A 22,739-nucleotide genomic window follows, 5' to 3' on the forward strand; every position below is an offset into this window, starting at 1 on the left:
AATTTAAAATGTGTAATTTTTAGAACACCGTACAAAATTAGTTTTGAACATAGGTATGTAACTGTGCTCTGCAAAAAAATTTCCGAAAGCAAAACGCTAGACAAAGTTTATGTAAAGTAGATATTGTGCAATGTACGTGAATTTTTATTAGTACGTACAATAGTGCCACATTTACTGATCAAGTCACTTTTGCGCATTTTTGGCACTAATGTCGACCAAAGATTGCTAAAGGCACCCAACCATGGCTATTGTTTTGAAGTAAACAAAAGGGCGCTGAGGGCACGGGGGGAAGAGGAGAGATCCTGTATTTACCGACTCGCGTGTGGGAATTACAATGTTAATTAAGTCGCTAACAATGGGAAATTTATGTATCGAAGCTCCTTGCACCGTTTCGCGCCCGGTTGCACTGATCGTGAGCTTCAAAACTCTTCATTTAGCTGACTGACCCCAGCAACCTTTGACAATTTCACTACTCTCGGTACCTGAGGGACTTTTCGTGTTCTAGAAATAATGAGGAGTGACAGGTTACAGGACTTCGCACAACATTTGCTACTGTTCGAAAAAAGCTCAATGGGTAAAAGTAAACTGTTACATCCCCTTAACGTCATCTTTTTCGGATAATTAGTTGCGGAGATGAGAAGAAGATAGGTAAAGATTCAAATAAGTGCGTACGGAACTTCATCGTGGAAAGGAATATTCGTAGAAACAAACACGAAAATTTCTTATTCTTATTATAAGTAAATTCTTTTTTCACCCAATACGGATGAACTAGATTTTTCACCTCCGTGTTCAAGACAGCCTTGTGGGGAGGATAGAGAATCGACGTAGCCAGTCCACAACATGGTCTGCGACCATTGCGTGTAATGTGACACCCTTATGGAGAGGGAGTATCGAAAAGAAAAGAGGGTGGGGAATCAATACCACGTGAGGAGCTTGCACCCTCCTCGTGCACCTCGTGTAGCGGTTAAAGCCGGCCGGCGCTCGTTTCGACGTAAACAAAAGGAGACGCCTACGCCACTCGGTCGGGTCATCGATTTTTCCCACTAGAGGTGTTCGAGTCCAGTGCGTCGTCGCCGTGCGGCAAAGTCCGTGGTGTTTAGAACGGTGGAATGAAGGAGAGGAAGAGAACGCGCAATAGCAGCTACTAACAATGGGACAAAGTACAGCCAGTTCTCAGTCCAGGGGAAACTGACATTGATGGACATTCCCAGCTGACTGACACATTTTTCGCGCCATGTATATATTCCCAGCATATCTTTCGAGGGATAGAGGAATCGGTCGAACCGTCTCACAATCAGCGAAAACTTAGGTAAAGGGATAAAAAACCTTTTAAAAAATCTCCAGCATTATTATTTGTGAACCAATGATAGTAATCACGAATGAAACAGTATCTGTGTGATGGAAGTGAATCAGAGCAGATTTAGATAAAATATAATTTTCTATTACCAATCATCAATTTAGGTGTTTGTAAACTGCACTGAAAAAGTAAGCAAGTCTTCATCGATTTCAAGCAAGCGTCATTGATTAGTCGTTGCTGAATGCTACAACGAAAATCTATTGTGTTACTACGTTCAGAAGTAATTCGGAAACTCGCATGAGACCATTCAGACGGTCGCGTCATAAGGTATATTAAGTCTTCACTTTTACATCGATAAATACGATTAACATTCGATTGTCAACAATTCAACGTCCAATTTGTCGGTACATGGATGCGATACGTGGATTATTTAGGGGTTTATTTCCTGACTTTAAATTTCTTTGTCTCGTTTTAGATAACTAGGGTCATGTCCCTTACACGTATACGCTATTTGTTTCTACCTGCATACATGTAAATAATACAGGTATATAGTATTCGTTTGTAATTCGACTCGTCGATATGAAGAACTGTTTTGAATCGAAGAGATTTTGAAATATACCACAAATCACACTTAAAGGGAGTGCTATATACACTCAAGTGAATTAACATGACTTCAGATTTGGTATCGAGAAAGCGGATTTTAGTTTGTAATAGACATGTGTATGCTTCCAAGGTACAAACGACCTGGCGTATAACGTAACAGGATCGGTGTTACAATGCTGACGTCACCTGTAGCTAGCATTAAGTAAAACCCGAGTCGAACAGATAAATCCACGTAAAAATGCATAGTGTCAATATTCCCAGCGAAGGTCATAGGATCTTGTTACATTCGGAACATATGGTATGACAAGGCTGACTGGTCACCGGAAAACTGAGAATTTGGCGTTTTCTAGTGAAATATTTTAATTTCTCTTTGTCAACCAAAAATTTTTGATCTTATTTTACAAAGCAAGGTAGCTCTGATGAGCAAGATCGTATTTTTGGGTGTCTTGAAAACGTCAAACAAAATACGTCTCTGTTTTTTCGTTCACAATGATCAACAGAAATTAAGAACCGGGAAATGACTGGGCTTTATATAAAAATAATTATAGCAACCAGGCTTGAACAATTACGTCTGTAACTTTTTAAATGATAGGGTATTTTCCGCACCATAGGGCGAGATAATATTACACCTATATCATTACAATATCTTAATAAGACAGGCATTGAACAAGTGCTGGTTTATTAATAGACTTATCAAAATGAATTAAGGGCGCTCTGGGTGCCAAGCTTGGCATGCGGGTATTGCATGAAAAGACACGTGGGACGCTCCGTTTTTTTGGCGGGATGGGGAGAGATCGGAGGTCTGGTACATTGGGCTATCGATAATGTACTTTACTGTACAGCTACAAACAATCGCTTTGTTGTGTTCGCTAAAACTCACGAAGCGATTCAAACGAGCTTCCTGTGTTACCGACAATACAGCGAGCTGTATTTTACACTTTTTCTTGTTCTAAGTAACAAAATAGTTAGGTCTAGGAATAACGAAACCACAGAATTTATGATCACGTTTATATAGTAATTCGAAAAATTACGCAAAAGCGATGAAAAAATATGCGGTTCCGCTGTACATCAGCGTACCATAACCTTAAAACAATGAGAATGAACTGTACGGTTATTTGAAGTGTTTCCGTCAACTTTTCCTGATAAACACACAAGCATGATCATAAACCCTATAATTTCTCAAAGTTTGAAGAGATTTCATTGTTCAGGGTAAGAAACAAGCACAAGTTACGGTATGCTCAATCTGTCGGTAAAACAGGAATGTCCGAAATTCCGTCCTCAAGGTCCCGACAAGGATTTTCACCAAGAAAAAGTACCGCGTGCGCCTGGGCACGTACATTTTTTCGATGTTTTAGCCATATTTTTCTTCATGCGAAGGCTGCACGGCGTCATAAGACAGCAGGACGCGAAGGCGCAGAGGGCGATGTCTGGCGAGTCACGCGGGAACCGGCGAGCGCCGGGCGGCCGTCCATCCCGGGGTCACAGACCTACTTCCCTCTCTCTCTCTTTCCTTCTCTCCTTCTTTCCTTCGAGTCCGCGTAGCCTGCATTTGCCTTCGTAGTTCGTACAAAAGCCCAATCCTTCTCTCCCAGAGTCAATGCACCGTCATCAGACCTTAGGCCTAGTTCACTGCTTTGAACTTTTGCAACCTTCGTCGGATTTTTTTTTTTCGTATTTACTGGATATTTTTTCAAAAATTTTCCTCATAATCACATAACCGCAATCATAAGTCCTGACATTACTCAAATTTTGAAGATTTCGTTATTCAAGAAAAAAATAGTGAAAATTATGATTTACTGAATCGATCGGTTAAACAGGAAGGTTCACATCCCCTTAAGCTGCTCCAAGTCTTATTGTATTGAAACGTTGATTTCGAAGAAAGGTTTAACACTGTGACAAAGTAAGGTTAGCAACAGTGGGTAGAACTTTTTGAATCATATGACTAGATATTTTCAGCTATACGTTCCATTCGTACAGTGATTCATTTGTTAAAACATTCGGAGAGCGATGGAAACTGCGGACGAACGCAGTACAACATGTTTTGGTTTAGATAAGAACGAAGGATAATATTACCGACATCGAGGAGCGATAAGGACTCCAATCAGTGAATAATACCTGGACAACGCGTCGAGAGATATGATTGAAGGTTCGAAACAAAGAACGTGTGTCACGTGTGTAGCACAATGAATAACGTCCGTGTCATCTCTTCGTTTTCACTCTTTGTAATCGCGACTTGATGAGATCAGTTTGAAGGAGACGGGAAAAAAAATTGGAAACAAGAGAATCGGGTTCCGAGATGTCAAAAGAGGTATACAAAGATGATAAGTGCGTGTTACAGAAGGTTGAGGAAAAACAAAAAAGAACGCACGGGTATCTACAGCTGTGCCGCTGATCGCCAGGTTGCTGTACGTAAAGTCGGAGACGCAGTTCTAGGGTTGCTGCCCTGGTGCGTGCGTGATTGCTGTGTGCGTGTCGAACGACCTTACGCTCACAAGTGTCTCGCGGGACGAAACATGTGCAGCTGTGGTACAGGGAACATCTGAATATTATCATCTGAAGCGTCTTGATCCGATGCAACTAAACGCAACCGAACCCAGCCAAACCTGAGAGATGAGCCAGAAGTAAGGCGTAGCAGCACGTTTGATTGTGAGAGAAACTTGTAAGCTGGAGCGATTCCTTCAGATTTTTTACTGTAATCAGCACGCAAACGTGATTCAAACCTACGCGCAAACCGATTGCGCAACTTGGTCGGTAAAACCGCAGAGTACAATCGCATCAATACATCGTGAGGCAATGTCCAATTTATCGTTAGGGCGGTTCAGCCCCGAAATCGATTGTGATCGAAAAATACCGTATTTACTAGGAACACAGAGTTTTATCGAGGAACTGCAGCTCTTCCAAGTCTTTGCTTACAAAATAAAAATATATCTATAAGACGGAATTTCTTGAAAAACTTGGTACTGTGTTCAAAATTTTGCAAGGATTCAAAAAATTCACAATAATTCGCTAGATTACCAATATTGTTGCAGGGGCAAGATCGAATCGATTTTTCTGTGATAAAGAGGTTACGATGTCCTGTAGATTACTAAAAAATTCTATATAAAGTGGTAGTACATTAAGAGATTTACAAATCTTCTCTCAACTAATTACACATATAAATGTGAATAATCCGGTTCATCGAACATTATTTTTAACAATTTTATGCGATTATTTATTAACAGGAAGGTATTTAGCATGATATATTCAATGGGACAAAAACGTACGATCTTGAATCACTCAAAAGATGAGGTATCGTGCAAATAGTAGTCAATGCAAGAGCGATCCGTGGTATGAATTAATCAAGGAGGGAGGGGTGCGCACCATGCAGGATCGAGTGTCCAGGGAGTTTGTTTTCTTGAGAATTCCCGAGTCACCCCGGCAAGTATCGGTACCAGGTCGCATGTGGATGTGCGAAGGCGGTATGAGGCATAAGGGTCAATGGCCGACTCTCACCACACGGCGCAGACGCACCGACACGAGGGTTCCACCGCCAGTTTGTTTTGATTCTCCGGGCGTTACTCCGCCCGCCCCGACCGACCACGGCCGCCGCAGCTGCCCGACGGAGATCCCTCCGCGTTATACGCCACCGTAGGCATGTGTGGCTACACGCGAGTACCTCGACGCAGAAAAATAGTACACACACCGCCGCGTCCAGGGAACGAGACTTCGGCAGGAGGAACGGCAACGCAGGAGCAACGGCAGGTTTCCTTTGTCTTCGCTCCGACCGCGTGTTCCCATCCCCGCTGCAGCAACATCCATCCACAGGTTGTGGTTCACCCGGCCCCTAGGATCTTGTGGGTTCACCCGAGGGGCCATTCACTTGTGGATTTCACTAATTCAATGGCTTCGATCGCAGCGACATCGGCTAGATCACATTCTTTAATCGAATGAAATCGAATTACTTCGAGGTGACGCTATACTTGAGCAAAATTACTATTATATATTCAGGTTTTCAGATTCATTTTTCAACAAAGCAATAAAATTGAATTTTCCCTTATCAGTTAATAATTCGGATATTACAAAATGGCGCTTTTAAACGTAGGATTAATTAAATTAAACGTAGGATGCTGCATGCCAGAAGGACAATGTCTTGCAATATCCATTTCGGTATCTGGCCATTCAGCGGATTTAACACGAGTACACCATCCCCTTATAAATTATTAGTCTTAGGAATTACAGAGAATTCATTGGGACACCTACTTAAATAATTCAAAATCATTGCGTGTCAGTTGGAAATCACAAGCTAGGCTTGGAAATCATGCAAAATTTCTGGAAGTGTTGCAGAAAACACTTCATTGGCATATTTTATGATTAATTTTCATTGATTTTCAATGTTATTCCTGGTTTTCAATGATCTTCTAGTGTTCTAGTTGATTTCTTGTAATTCTATCGGATTAAAAAATTATTAGAAATCATCTGGAACGTTGGAAAATCAAATCATAAGATAGAAACAAGTAGAAATTATTGAAAATCAATTGAAATCATTAATTTGACATAAAGTGAATGTAGCGAATAATGCTTCGCATGTAATCAAGTCTTATTGTTAGAAAACAGTAAAATAACGAAAATTCATCATAGCTACGAAGTGATTTTAGAGAAGTGAAAGTCAAGGTAATTTTGAGAATTAGATGCTCGAGAGAAAAATCTGGGAAACCACGACGACCGTTGGCTCGACATTCTTTGTTAGCACCGGGACGTTTTCGGGAAACCCGTCTAGCCAGCCGCCCTCCAAGTCCCTCACCTCGCCCCTCATCGGCTCGAGTCACCCTCGGTCATCTCAAGGTTTTTGACTTCACCCTTTGTTCTCAGGCTGGTTGATAGCTCCGAGCTCGGTCGATACTTTTTATATATTTTATACCCCGTCCGCTGCTCGCCTTTGAAAACCGTTCACCAAATTGTTCCAAGTCGTCTTAAAATATCTCTCAAATCAAATAAAACTGGCTGATACACTGAAATATCAATGTCGGAACCTAACTACAATTTATTTATTTTTTTTAATACACGACAACGATCAATCCTGAGTCGGAAAATTTTCTAAAGATAGAGAAGAGAAGTAAACTTTTCGATAACACTTGCATCTTGCAATCAATTGCAAACTAATTTTTGTTGAATAAAGACTTTCATGGATTAGAAGAGCCAAAAATTTATCTGTACAATAATGTATTACCCGCCTGTTGAAGTAAATATTTGCATCAATTCGTTTGAAAACTCGCGGTTGCCAACTGATCGCGGCTGCAAAGCACAAAAAAAAAATCTTGAGGAGTATACAGAGCTCAACCAGGCAAAGTTTATGATCGTTTTTCAACCCGTCTAAGCAACATAGGAAAAATCCGTGCAATACAGGTCTTCTGCAGATTGAGTACACGGTGCAGGTGGCGAAATCAACGTCCGCCAGCAAGCTGCTTCAAAATTTATTACGTTCACTGATAATTATGGTCGCCATTACTGCAGCGGAGTAAGAAGGTGAAAATATCCAGAAGAGAGCAAGGTAACTGAGAAATTATTTCACAGTAGAGTGCTGGATTCGAGTTTGTCATGAATCATGCGCACCGTTATGGCAGAATTTTGTAAATTCCGTCTCTACATATAGCGGAAGTTATTCTGCCGAGTCCGTGCGACCCGGAAGTAGGTCGGAAAGAGGACGGTTGCGCAGATAGGCGAGTAAATTGAGCGGGAAATAATTAAAGCTGCTTCCGACGAGGACCATTTTTTGCTGCTCAGTCATTAACGATACTGGCCACCTTCGATACTGCTGCAGTCTAATGCGTTTTCTTCTGTTTTGGTAATGATTTTTCACCGGCTAGAATCACCGCGTGGACTTTTCACGAACCTTGTGGTTCGAAATAAAGAGCGATCGATTGGACGTTACGTCGTCTGCTGATTACAACTCTGCAGGTGAAACCCAATTGCTCCATGCGTGTACTCACGAATCGAGTTGTCCTGGATAGGTGCGTGTAAAACAAGGACACCATGTCCACTGAATGCGCACGGCTCTATGGTGTGCAATACGTTACGCGTGACGGGTGGCCGAGAATTCAGCAGCCTGCGCATGCGCATCAGGCTTGTTTACATCGCCATTATATTCGAAGGCGCGAGTAAAATCGTGCGCGTGGTCGAGGATCAGGGATGTACACTGACCTGATCGAGGGGGACGCGGGAGAGGAGCCGGCGGGAGGGAGAAAAGGAAGGGAAAGGTCCCGGAGATTACGGAGAGTGAGAAGCAGGGAGAGAATGAAAAGAGAAGGAAGAGAGTCGCGAGAACACTGGAGGCATAGTGAAAATTACCTCAATCACGCGGTTGCCTCATCCTCGATCTGTCTTTCGACTTTGAGGGCAAGTCGAAGTGCCGACGAAGTGAGAAAATGGTATTTTATTATTTATTCTTTTCCCCGCAGAGTAACTAAATATTTTCAAACTTCGGGAAATGATGGTCCTTGCAATTGTGTTTGTGGGTTGTCTTAAAATAGTTCAAAAATCGATGTAAAAACACAAACATGCGGAGTTCGAATATCAGTAGCGTATCGTAACCTCAAATTCATTGAGAATCTGTTGTATGTTTTGTCTTTCCGAGAATATTTCATATTCACTCGAGTCAACACACAAGCACAAGCAACAGCCCCGTCATTTGTCAAAGTTTGAAGAGATTCCATAACTCAGAAGAAGTGAGAATTGTAAAATATGGTTTTAGTTCTAGTTTTTTTTATATCAGGTACATTCTAGTTAAGGTCAAGTAGTGAATTTAATAAAGGATATCAGTGATATTTAGATCAATAGTCACTACTTTCTAATTAATAATATTACGATTCAACATCTCTTAGCACAAAGCGTTAAATCTACTTGGTTTCGAAATTGAATTTCCTTACAAGATCGAACGATTTGAATCTCATCGTGTTTGATAGTTTACGCGCGGTTTCGATCAAGTTGGTGAAACTAACGAGCAGAAGAAAATCTGCTCATATATTGATTCAATAAACCAATAAAATCAATTTCTTTATCGCAGGTGTATTTTCATGAGAAGTAGGAATTCTTTCACAATCAGACTTCGAGAGTGTATAATATGGACCAATGCAGGTTAAATAAGTAAATCATCCTTTCTTAAGAAAAAACACCTGAAGATCTGGGTCAAAAACTCTTCCGCGCTACGTTCACGTCGAGGTCAAGCTATACTACACAAATGTGTGCATGCAGCTGAGATGTACCCGATTGGCCAGAGCTATGTGTGAGTGATCGTACGGGATCGTAACAGAAGTGCAGAAGAGCTGGACTCCCGGTTTTCGACACCTATCAAGGCTCGCGACAGAAAGAAAATCTCTGTGCCATCAAAAGAACACAAGACGGCTGGTCGACTTGCGTAATCACGGGTTTCGACCCGTGGTCGACTTGTTCAGTAGTTTCTCATTCTGAGCAACATGTTCACGTTGCAGAGCTATATAACTATACGTTGATAATAAAAAAAAAAAAAAAAGAAACAGTCAGCAGTTGAGATAATGGCAGCAAAAGTACAGAGTCTTTTTGGTCGGAGGTGTGCACTTAGCGATGCTACGTATCGGGGTACTTGAGACAGAGAAAAAGATTGCTGGAGACTAGCAGTGGTTACCAGGCGTTTATGTGTCGTTATCTGTGACCGGTGTTATGAATTATTTCGCCATCTCGATCATCTCAATAAACGGGTAATCGTTGGAAGACGCACGGTGGAGAGGGGCACGAATGCCTGCTGTACTCGCATCCGCCGTATTTGTGTAGGTAAACTTGAAAGTAGCTTTCATAATTTAGACGGGACCGAGTCTTTCGTATTCTTTTTTCTAAACTGGGTACTTTCTACGTAGTGTTCATTGCAATAACGTAAAATGAGAATCTGTAAAGCCAAAATGCACGGGTAATACAGTATCGTAAGTGGTAATCATGTGATGGTTATTAGTCAATTTTCCAATCCTCACGGTACAGAAAACATTGTGGAAATTGTTAGACTTTCATTTTATGATGATAAGTCGATCGAGAGTAAGATAAACGATAAGGAACGATCTCTATAATTAATTGCGACGGCCATGACAATTAGTGTTTTATATTTACTGCCACCAGATGGTGGTGTATTCTAAACTTAATTCATGGACCTCAGTATACTTACCATTAGCAATCGATCAATTGATTACATAAATCAGTTAGCATTACATTTGTAGAAGCGCCATGTTTCGAAAAACGTGACGAGCATGAAAGATGAGGAGAAAATAGATAAATACCATTGCCATATAAGCTGCAGCGCCGTGAACGGGTCAATAAGCGGTAACGTAAAGAGATATGCTATCGGCCGTTAGAATTGCGAATTGAGTCGCACCAGCGAAGGTCAAAGATTTGCAAACATTTGGCTGGAGTGGCGAGGCCGCGTCCACTGACAAGTGGATGGATGGAGTTCTGCAGCCGCGCGGCCGTACTCGCGTTGACGACGACGAAGGAGGAGTAGGGGAGTTTGGTGCTGGGGTGGGGTTTAGGAGTCTACAAGGATAACGTTACCCTAGGCCAGGACTATCAACAGCAGCTGTACGAATTATCTGACGCGTACGGTTTAGTACATGTAGCTGTATAGTCCCGCCAATAAGCCCGCTAAATATAAAAATATACCCAACGTACTGCGCGACTAGACTTGCGAAATGCGTCGCTGATTCAACGACTCACGATCGAACATTATCGACAAACACATCGCCACTACTCGACACTAACTCTAAAATTGCGTCCGTCAATTTCCTCTGCATGCATTATAACTCAGGATGATTTTGGCGTGTCTTAAACTCTGAGAAATCACTGGATTTGTGATCGCTGATCTTGTGGAATCATAGAAAGGATTCGAAAAATTGGGGGAACACTGCGAATACACTTGTATTATACCTAATTGATTTTCACTTGCGTTGACGTTATTTTTGGTGGTTTTCTATTCGTTTTCTTAACTTTTTTATAGATACTTATAATTTCCTCAAGTTTGAAGATTTGCTTACTCCGGGTAGGGAAAAACATCATTTACCGAGTTTGTCGGTAAAACAGGAAGGTTAGAAATTTGCTTGGATGCGTATGTTTCCACAAAGGGTTAGAATCTGGTCAGAGTTGGGTTGAGGTGACCGCTAACGATGGTGGAAGTAGCTGAACTCGAACTGGCACCCAATCTTTTAAATTTGAGTTTGAATGTTTCCACCCGATTCTGACCGGATTCGAACCCTCGGTGGAAGCAGACTCGATAACTGGAAAAATTTCATGGTTGGTATCGCCACAAAGATCACAAGTAAATTTGTGTCCCCCGTCCAGTGGATGTGGCGGTACCGATAAATGAATAATTATCTGATAACAAGCAGCCATTGTACCTTTCACCAGGAGGAATGAATGATATTCGTGGTCGTGCGACTGTAGACGTAAAAATAACAAGAATGCTGAGGATAATAACAACAATAACGAAGACTATACGTAACCTCGGCATGCCAAATCCTTAAGAATAAATGGACGGTCTTATATAAACGGTTTCACCACCTGAGTGTGTTGCGACTATAGACAACTTTCTCCTATAATTTGCGTCTATTCGGCCTAAATATCTTGGCAGTGAATCGAATAGCTATTAGTTACACGATTGCGTTAAACCCGCATTGCAAACGTGAGTAAATCTTTACTCCGTGATCAAGGATTGATAGCCAGTGTGTCCACGGGCGTTAACGCCTCGAGCGATACCTGCGATTCTGTCAAAGTTCAAGGTCTTAGAAGGGCTAACCCTTGCGTAACGTAAATAATTGTAAATAATAATATACATACGTTACATCCGCTAAGATAAAATATGTTATTGACTTGCAAAAATATCCTTTATATAACGCGAGCATGTTTTACGCGGTCTTTAAGCGTGTTTTCCGTACACAAAGTACCCGTTTCAATGACGGTAGAGTGCGTCTGCGAACGCGCGTGCGCTGTCGCGAACGAATCTGACATTACGCGACGCTAACCTCAATTTCGTGCTTCACGAAAAAACGTGTAACATGCTCTTGTATTGTATAAAGAATCGTGTGCAACAAGGAGGCAATGGCCTTTTTGCCTCACGTATTTGCAATATTCGTCTTCGGCTCGTACATATGCTCAACTGCGACTAATGTTGCAAACTTACGCTCGACCCCAAAAGACCGAGTTTGCCTCCTTATTACACAATATACTATTTTATAGTTCCGGCAAAATGTTTTAATGAGCCCATACAATGCCATAGTTGGTGCAGCAGAATTTCACTTCAGAAGAGACTGAGAAACGAAATATCGAGATTTTCGCATATGTCGAAATGTCCATTCTACCGCCTTTCCGACAAACAAGACGATTCTTAAACTACACATGAAGTTTATTCCCTGTAATTCAAAGCTTGCGTCGGTCGATTGCCGCCATTATTCATGTATTACTTAGGCAAGAGTGATATGAAAATAAAAACGGCCAATGACGAATTATATTGATATGTTACATGCAAAATGAATTTCATAGTACATTTAAAAAATTGCAAGTCAAGAGACCATTGATCATTTCAGTTACAGCAGGCTCATTGTATTTACAATTAGATCCTCAAATGTGGGTGTGATTAGGATAAAATGCGTTTCATTGTGTGATCCGACTATAATGGCTATCGGTGAATATTACAAATATCCAGGCACGAAAAATATCGTGAAAGCTGTCAGACTTTCATTTTGTGACATTAAGTCAACGTAGAGTAAAATGCAGGATAAAAAATAACTTTTATAACTAAATACGAGAGTCAGTTGGTACAACAGATCGCCTCCTCCGACTTCAAAGATCCGAATAAATGCAATCCATTCGAATGATCATACAAAGAAGTATTTCTTGCGAGTGCGCGCGTGAGTTACACACCCGGACCGTTACACGTGGAATTTCTGACAAAATTCAAGGTCACTGCATGCAGACTTCGTGCTGGCAGCGGCGGCGGCGGCGGCGGCGGCGGCGGCGGCGGCAGCGGCGGAGAGGCAGAGCGGGGATTTCCCGGGCGGACTAACCGATGGAGAGCGCGGTCGACTCGATTTGTTATCCTAGGTCCTGAAAGATTTCTTCTTTTTTTCAGTGCACCGACGCGACGGAGAACGTCACGTAACGACTTATCACTTTCATCTACGCCTTCGACTTTTAAATGATTCGTATCTACCATAAGACTGACATTATCCCAACGAGTTCGAATCTGACCTTCCTAATGCGTGCAAATATTCGGCGTGCCATGCGTTCGAGGTTATAGGAGTCGTCTGGTGCAGATTATGTGCCATGAAACGGTACTAAATAGACCAGGGCTCTCGAAGCTAAGCAAATATTTTCGCGTACATTCTGTCACGTTATAAATTATTCTTACACATACAGATGGTGTCAGATATTTGGTACCTGCTGTGGCTTTGTGTGGTTATAGCTTCTCCGATAGGCGTACTGCGATATTCAATTTTTTTTCCGACGTAATATTTATATTGTTACGTAAACTTGCAACAGCGCTGTAAACTTTCTCGAATGAATTTTTTCACGTCAATTTTATGTATGTACACCTACATGCAGCATTTCTCAATGTAGTATACTTTATTATATTCTGAATCTAAATAACTTCCCGTCTTATTTCAACTGATTTCGGCTAACAACGTGTTACAAAACTCAGGTGTAGGTATACGTATATATAGAGTATATATGATATACGATAACCACTTGGCAAACAAACTAAAAACGAATTTTCTGTACCAAGGACAACTTGTCGCTAATCTTTTGATACTTCAAGGTAAATGGACGCAAAACCATATTAGTACCTCGAGGGCACCGAAATATTATGAAAAAGACGATGTAGACGTCACGTCGCTTAGAGACGTCAATAATTTACTCTCGTAATTATTTTCATTTCATCTCGATTGATTCATGTACCGTAGAAGTGGACCCCGAATTTGAAAATAACTAAAACTCATTTCTTCTTCAATGGTTCGTTCATCGAAAATCGAAGATTCGATCAGCTTGATTCGGTCTGATAGGCAGGAAAATAATTTGTGATCACCCGTCACATGTTCCAAGGTTCGATATCTTTGATCAGCGGAGATCGATCCGTGCGGAGTTTGCGTTATCGTATCGTATTCGGAGGATAACGAGAATTGCGTCACAAATCTCTCGCTAGGCTTCAATAGGTAATTTACAACCACTCATCTGATTCCTAAATGTTTTCTGCTAACTTTCACTGGGTCCTGCAGATTTCTATCCGTATTTTCTATGCCCAACCTTGAAATTACCTAACTGAATTTTTTCCCACCACGTCTGCGTCCTACAGGTTTATGAGCCTTGTTCTGTCCTTCCCTACCCTCTCCCACGACTTTTTCTTTATTTCAATTTCGAATATATATTAGCCGTCTGCGCACCCTTAACCAGAGCGGACGTCTTTACTCCACCAATTATACTCAACAAATTTCAATCTATGCTCGTGTAATAATCTATTGCCGAGTACCTCATGTTAACAACCAATAACATCGAGTTACTATCATATCAACTCGTTGTACATATATTTATTGTCATTTTAATTAAGATCAATTAATTTCATTCAAACATAAATACCTGCAATCCGTTAATTAGTATTACAAGAAATTTGCGTGATATCCAAAGCTAACGCAACACAAACGTAAAGGTGAAGAAGGGGTTTCTCAAGGCTATAATATGCACGGTTATAACAAGATAACGTCCGTTTGACCGTCATCAAGGTCGTTGATTGATTATAATGAACGATATTAATATCATAACTGAAAAGTGCAACGGTATAGCTTGCAATCTTATCAACGCCGTCATTCCTAATTTGTTCGCTATTTTTTGACCCGAAACAACTTTACTGCACTGGAAGAAATCGTTCGTTACCAATTGTACCTAGCAGAAATTAACATCACGATCCTAGAATCACTTTTCTCACAATCGGTATGAAAATTCTGAAGATGAGTTGTAGGAACTTCTTATTTCATGGATAAGTTCTGCAAATCATATTTTACACATTTTTCTCTCGACAAGTTTCAGTTGTGAGTAATGAAACAGCGGCAAGCTTTGGGAAGTAATGGCGATATTATAATCGCACTTGTGTGATGACTAGTTGTAAGAAAAGTTTGGATAATTGTTGAAAAGATACAAAAAATATGCATGCTGTAACCTCAAAGCGAATGATAATCATCTTACACCAGTTGTATATTCGTTGGTTGTCAATGTTTTGTACTATTCACTCGACTATTCAATCACAAACCACCGCGAGCATAAATCGTTTCGTTTTCCAAGGTTTGAAGTAATTTTACATCTTTGTAGAAGAGAAAAGTATAAAATACGATTGCCTGAATCTGTTGGTAAAACAGGAAAGTCCGATAGCCCCTTAAGCAGCTGACGGCATACAAACTTAGATACTGCAAAAAGTTAGAAACTATAACAAGTCAGAGCATTGCGTCACACTGGTTGGGCAAGTCAAGTTGAATGCTGTTAAAAATTCATTCCGCTATACCTACACGCGTATAATGATGTAGCGTGTATTAGTTATATGTACAACTCGAACACATATGTACAACGCTGAAGAGTATCTATGTAGGTACACTGTACATATAGTGCATTCTTTGGAACCAGAGATCGTTGTAAGTTAGTAGAACTGACGTGACTAACGAAGTGGTATCTGTATCTCGGGAAAAAAAAGGTGAAAGGGAGTACAGTAGTTCGAACGGTTTCAACTTCAAACTGTAACTCATCGTCGTTCAAGACTAAAGATCAGTTAGCACCGTCTGCTGTAGTGACGCACAGCTGATTGTCCTAGGCCCGAATGTTCGAGCGACACCTTTTTATCATCGTCGCGTCAATTTTAGTACACGTACACACAGTCTGTACAGTGCGCAAGCGCGACCTTGTATAAGAATCAACGAAAACTGTACAGTACGTAATGTAAACGGGCTTCGCGTGCGTCTGACACAACGGCCATGAAGTTCTTTTCATGTTTGCATGGATGTATATTATAGTTATAGGCGAACGTGATTAACTATTACAATAATCAGTCTCTCCAAAATAAAAATCAACAGCTTTTACTCTTATCCCCTTTTTTTCATCTGTTTGAATCCGCTCGGTTGGATTGCACTTTCGAACTACCGTATACGAGATGTACTTCTATCGGTGCTCGGTATAGAAACTGATAATATAACTTACGCAAGATCGGAATGTGGTAAATCTATTACGCGATATTACGCGCGCATTGTCTTTCTCTTCCCTACTCAACTCGTGGCCTTAAAGAAAGTCTGTCGCCTTAGGACGTTTATCGATATTGCAGCTAAGTATTATAGAGTCTAAACCGAGGAAATATTTCAGCGTTTACCCGTGTAACCTGCATCATATAAGTATTACGTTGTCTATTCCTACGTAATCATGTATACATATTTCTTAAACACGTACACGTATACGTTTGTGTATAGAGAAAGCTGTTCGTAAACGACTGTTTCCAAGGTCTGTAGCTTAATGAGTGAGAGGAAGATAGGTAGACAAACGCACAGATAGATAGATGGATAGTTTGATATGTCTATAAGGGGGGGGGGGGGGGGGGGGGGGAGAGAGATAGAGAGAGAGGGAAGGAGAGAACGTTTTGTTACAGCGGTTTGCAATATCTTGCTTGGCGCAAATTATCGTGGTGGGGCTACTATAGGTATATACGCGTTGGAGATAATATCCACGTAAATAAGTTACATTGATTTTTATAAATTTTATTACATTACGTATGCGGCAATTTACTATGTCGAAAATAATGTGCGGGCATCTCGAAGTAATGCGTTTTTAAAAAACTGAGAAAAAAGCAATTCTTTTTACGTGACACGATTTGCAACATATAGTGCACGGATGTCTTAAATAGCGTTTCTGGTTGCAGAATGACGATGCGTTGTCATTATCTCCTTGTATAGGTATTATCAACTGCACCGTCGGTTACCTACCATAACAAAGATTGTGCGAGTTGTTAATTGTCGAATTGAAAAGATAGACCGAAAGAGAGAGACGGAAAAGCGAAAAACGATAGGTGGAAAAAATTTTATAGGCCTGGAACTTGTGAGCATACAGAGAGGCTGTAATCACGCATTTATATGATGTTAGTTTCTGCGGCATAGAGTGGGACTAAATCGAATAGACAAACTGTACACATCGTAGGTCATTACAGGGCTACGTTGCGTTCTGAGCGAGGGACGAGACTCAAGGAGGCTGCGCTGAGGCGAACCGGCGCCATATTGATCGCAGTTGGTGACGTCACGCCAAACCCACGTATACAGTTCTTGTTTCGCCTACGCGTCAGCGCTGGAGTCTATTGTACCAAGGTATATGCGAAATTAAAATGATCACATAGCGACTATTACGCAATTGAAGACGAAAGTTGTCCTCGCTAAAATATAATATAGACACACACGTGCATTCGTCTAGATTTGTACATTTGTGTAGTAAATAAGATTGATTTCGAAACCGAGGAAGTGATGGTTGTAGTGGTAAGTCTTTTAGCTTTTTCGAAACGGAAGTGATAGTTTGAAAAGTCGTTCATCTATGCCAAATAACCTAAAATTGATTCTAAACCAGAAGTAATAGTTGGACGAGTCGTTGAGCTTTTCACCGAACTTGTACTGTCTGACTTGTCCAACCATTACTTTCGTTTTATAATATTATTATCAATCTCATTGTTCGTTTGTATGGTAAGGGAGAAATACTTGGTTTGAGCTAGCATGTTGAATGCAGTCGAAGATTTTACTACAGCTGAAATTTCAGGCGATTACCAAGATTAACTAGAGAGGTTGACGAAAGCTGCGTGGATACCATGTTTCCAGTAAATGACAAAGAAGACGACAAGAGCTTCGTCGTCATTTAGGCGAGCCTAGTTCGCATTTTCAACCACGACTACCGAAAGTTGTCGGCCACAGTCCGACGTCTGTTATTTTAAGCTGCAGCGTCTCGGTGCTCGTAGCGTCTGAATATCCATGTAGATTTTGCGAGACGATCCGTGTGGACAGCAGAGTTTACGAAGGTAACAGGAATGAGTGCTGTAGAGGATAATTCCGTCCTTTATATCAAGAGACTCGGTAAAGTCTCGCGCCAAGTGCATGAAAAAAAAAAAAGTTAACGCGCGAGTCGGCGCAGTCTATTTACCGCGAAGAAGAAGCCTACGACCTGTACAGTGAAAATATTAACCGATAATTCTCCCCTTTCACGATTAACTACGACGTTTGAGAATATCATTTAGAACGTGGGTTTGCAAAGCTTTTATTCAAGCTCTATTTTGATACAATCAGTGAACAAGAACGGAGATATATAATTCCTTGTATTTCTGACCACGTCGTAATTATGGTCAGTTCGCTCGCGAATTTTCGTCTCCGTCGTCTTCAGACCAACTTCGATTGAAAGTTTTATGAGCACAAAGATAACATAGAAAGGCACCGCTCTATGCAGAAACTACATGGAGACAGAATAAGAGCGCGTGACGATCTAGCTATATTTGCTCGATGGTTTTCAATTTTGTAAACATTGTCATTTTGGTGGTTTCTAAGTTGCATAGTAAGTTTTTACTGGTAATTTCCGCCTTAACTTACTTGGAACAAGGTTTAGGCGCCTGAGGCATTTTCTGGAGATAAGAGTTTACCGTAAGATAGGTTTACGGTAGGGAAACCCAATGTCGTATCCTAGGGTAGAGCAGGTAGGGAATCTCTGGGTCTGATCACAATACCTTGCTTAGCAAAATTTACGAATTTGAGGTGAAACGGCACAAATTTAAGGCGACACTGTAGTACTCGTATTCAACTGGCACAATATTCTCACGCGTTTCTGGACTAGAAGAATATCTTCTTCCGCGGTTGCGCAAGTCATGAGTGTAAATACAGCCCTTGCTATAGAAATCGCAAACTTTTGCAAACCTTAACTGCTCTGCTCTTGATACGTTGAAACAAGCAAATTTTTGCAGATTTTAATCGATATTATATGTACAGCACGCCATTCTGCAATATGTTTTACGTCGTTGAATGGCGAGAGGAATTTATTCAAAGATAATCCGCAAACCTGCAATCATAGTAATTTGCTCGAGTCATTTATTCGTGTTGCTTGAACACGAGTGCGACTGACGCAGTCGTTCTACCGAGCATATGTATTTACAAGCGGCTCTCTGTCGCCCGAGTCTTGCGTTCAGCCACAAATAAATGTTCGTGTATCATGAACTTTTCGTAACTGCATCATCCAGATATTGGGATCCTTGAATTCAGAAGATACGATCAGGCCATAGTAAATGCAAAACGCCAACTTTGCCATGTTTAATAATAAAAAGGGTTATTAATCGGATATTATACTTCAAATAGACTTAATGTCAGAGAATACGAGTAGATTAGATTATAAGATGCATTTTGCGCCTCGATATTTACCGAATTCACTTAAACCGATCAGCTGATTACCGACTCCAACGCCATATTGCGTTAACCACGCCCATGTTGAGTATTCGAATTCTAAGTTACTGGGAATTACATGAATACAAGCTGAAAATTCACAGCTAGATAGCAAAGGCTAAGCCGTGCATTTTTAGAACAACTTTTTTCGTCCACTGTAAACAATGTACACAATACATATTTGCCGGGGACGCTAACGCGCGGTATTTATAACGCTGTGTTAATTCGCTTGCCCGCGCCTCGCTCCAAGGACGCGTCCGTGCCCATCGTTTCAGTCCGAGCGGGCGGGACGCGGTGATCTCATACTTGCATAACCTGACTTAACCAGGGTCGAATTGAGCGAGTCTCCCGTCGAGTTCTCTCGTGCTTCCAGGGGATCCTCTGCTCCAAAAATTTTCTCCTCGTATCACGATTCTAACCCCAAACGAGTTGACTTGGGACTAATAGATGCAGTCTGACTGTTGAGCAAGCGGAATAATTAAGAATTCGTCCGTCGAAAGTAATATTCCAAATTCATAAACTTCGGTTAAGTTCACGGCGTTAGAACAGGGACGAATTAGTAACCACGGAATAATTATGACTTCGTTTATTGGGTATAATATTTCAAGTTCGCAAACCTGAGCTAACTTTAGGGCGTTGCGCAACGTGTTACGCGTGCTACGTTACCGAGTTATGTCATACCGAGTTCCCGCAGTGTAACACCGAGCAGCTGACAATGAGCTCGGCTGCATGACGCTAGGATACAAGGGGGCGTTGCGTTCGATTGTGAACGATGCACGCTGTTGCTTGTGCGGGGGAGGGGGGGGGGGGGGAGGGGGAGGAATACACCGAGCTAACAGCAAGGTGACCAGCTGCAGACAGCGCGGTGCCAAGACACAACGAACGAACGAACGAACAAACGACTCGACGCGGGTTTTAATCTCTGGGTGCGACGATACCGGTAGCGTTCCAATGGTAACGTAGGACAGAGGATTCCAGGACCGAACGTTATCCGTTGACAATTAATACAACAAGCGAGATGATAATAAAAAAAAAAAAAAAAAACACAAGACGACAAGCTTTGCGATAGCGTGTTTCACGACGACGGTCGATATGCGACAAATTATTCGCAAAGCGTTTATCGCATCGGACGGCGCATCTGCGCGTTTATCAGTATCAATGCGTACTTATGCACGGGGGGATTTGCATCTGTGCATATTATATAACATTTTAGTTTCTCGGGTAATCGTATCGAATTAGAGTAAGTACACGCATTGCGTATTAATGATTTACGAGGAAAATTTCACGTGGGATGACGAGCGGCGAGAAGAGGAGGCGATACATAAATCCCTCGTCACGGAAGCGGTAGCGTCGGTTGAAGCTAGTCGAAGGTCGGTGCGAGTCAAGGACGCAAGTCGGTCAACAACAGGCATGCGGCGGGCAATCGGCGCAACCCGCAACACGCATCGCGTAAAACACAGCGTGGGCAAAGTTTAGTTCGTATATAAAAATATCCGATTTTTCGAAGGGCTCGGCTGATCCGGATATTCTCAAGGAGATTTCAGACAGTTCTAGTTTACCGACGAATTATGCAAATCGTATTTTACACTCGATTCTTACCCTCAACGATAAAATCTATTGAGACTTTGGGAAATTATACGGCTTATGATGCCGCGTGTGTGATCACTGGAAAAATTTTTGAAAATTGATGGAAAATTTGTAAAACATATACGAAATTCAGTTTTAAAGTAGCGGACCATAACATCAAAACGAGTGACAATCGTCTGTCAATATACTTGCACGGTTTCATATCCATTTATTGAAGTTCGAAGAGATTTCGTTGTACAGGATAAGAACGATGTGTAAAAATAGCATTGGCTTAATTCGTCGAAAAAATAAACAGTTTGGCATGCGATCATTTCATCGCCCTTTAATATTTCTCTATCACTGTGGCTTTAGCTTATATCTCTCGTAAATTTCAATTAAGTATACATAGTCAAAATATTTCTCCACTATTTCCGTAAACCTGATATAATTCCTGCATAGCATGTGAATCGTTTGTCGATACGAAATATTTACTAGCAATGTCATAACTCGACACACAAATTGTAATTTAAATATCTGTTCGAACATTTGATTAAATTTTGCCGACAGTCAGATTTTCGTAAGACACTGTTCTTTTGCATGAATTGACCTTTTAAATGGGATGAAATAGCGACGCCAACTGCGGGTAACTTATTATAGCATCCAAATTTTTAGCTATAAAATTATATATATGATGTACATATGTATCTTTTGGCGGATGTTAGATGCCGGTATGGTTGCTATGCTCTCACAGAGCCTAGAAATACACTTTCTGCGCATTATAAAACAACTGCATATAAGTATGGAGAAGTGCCGCGCGTGCACTCAGGGTCACTATGACCTTAGTCGTTGCTTCTCTCGCCCCCGCCCAAGTACAGAGCCACGTGCCGCGTTCCATTATGACGTCAAAAGTGCGCATGCACATTATGCAGGTACAGAAGAATTCTGTGCGAAGGATGCGACCAGGGTGATTAGAACTATTTTGAGTGGGTGTGGACACCTTAGAACAAGAATTTTATGTGGGCTGGGGTATCGCGACGCAATATCTCGTTAAAATACTCGTAATCTAAAATAAAATTGAGCATAATTTGAGATTTATCAATCACATTCAAGTTTTAAGGACCTGGATCAACGGTTACAACAATATTTACAAAATTTTCGTGAAAAAAAAAATGTATATCGCTATCAAAAATCCGACATGCTTATTCAAGACTGGTGATATTTTAAAATATTATTGGTACGCGCGATAATGACAAATTTAAAAAAATCCTCTTTTAGCAGACAACTTCTACTTTTTATGGCCATTGCTAACGGCATTAGAAAAATTTTCAGGATTCTCATACTGTGTTTTACACACAGTACGTACAAAAATTTTTTTTCAGATACATGTTTATCACCTATATACAATGTAGAAGTTTCATGGGGAAAAAATTCATGCTCTTTTTCATACGTGCATAAGGTAGAGTATTGTGCAATAATTGGATTATATATTTTCATTTCCATTAAGAACCATAAATTGTAAAACTTATGTGTCATTGAATTTCGCCGCTTTTGACATGTATAAACATAGCTACTTTGGCACGGGTGACGTCATACAGTACGTTTTTCAACCAAGTGTTAATTTACTTGAACTTTGTTTCCAATGAAAAAAGAAAACGAATGTCTAAATTATTCTTCTTCAAACGACTAAAATATAAGATAAAAAAAATCCGTGACACTTCCCAGCTACGAGTAAGCAATGCATTGCTGTGCTTTAATAGTATTCAAGTGTGCGATAACATGGATATAAAATCCTAGTCTTATTACTACAT

General features: G+C 40.9%; 1 protein-coding gene across 2 annotated transcripts in view; it reads right to left on the minus strand.

Annotated features, from left to right (window-relative positions):
• Window positions 1-22,739, minus strand: part of LOC124176501 (zinc finger protein 395) — an 82,944-nt gene that overhangs the window by 2,466 nt on the left and 57,739 nt on the right. The gene's annotated exons all lie outside the window — the stretch shown is intronic.

The sequence above is a fragment of the Neodiprion fabricii genome, chromosome 2, assembly GCF_021155785.1.
Source record: "Neodiprion fabricii isolate iyNeoFabr1 chromosome 2, iyNeoFabr1.1, whole genome shotgun sequence".
In the NCBI taxonomy this organism is placed as follows: Eukaryota; Metazoa; Arthropoda; class Insecta; order Hymenoptera; family Diprionidae; genus Neodiprion; species Neodiprion fabricii.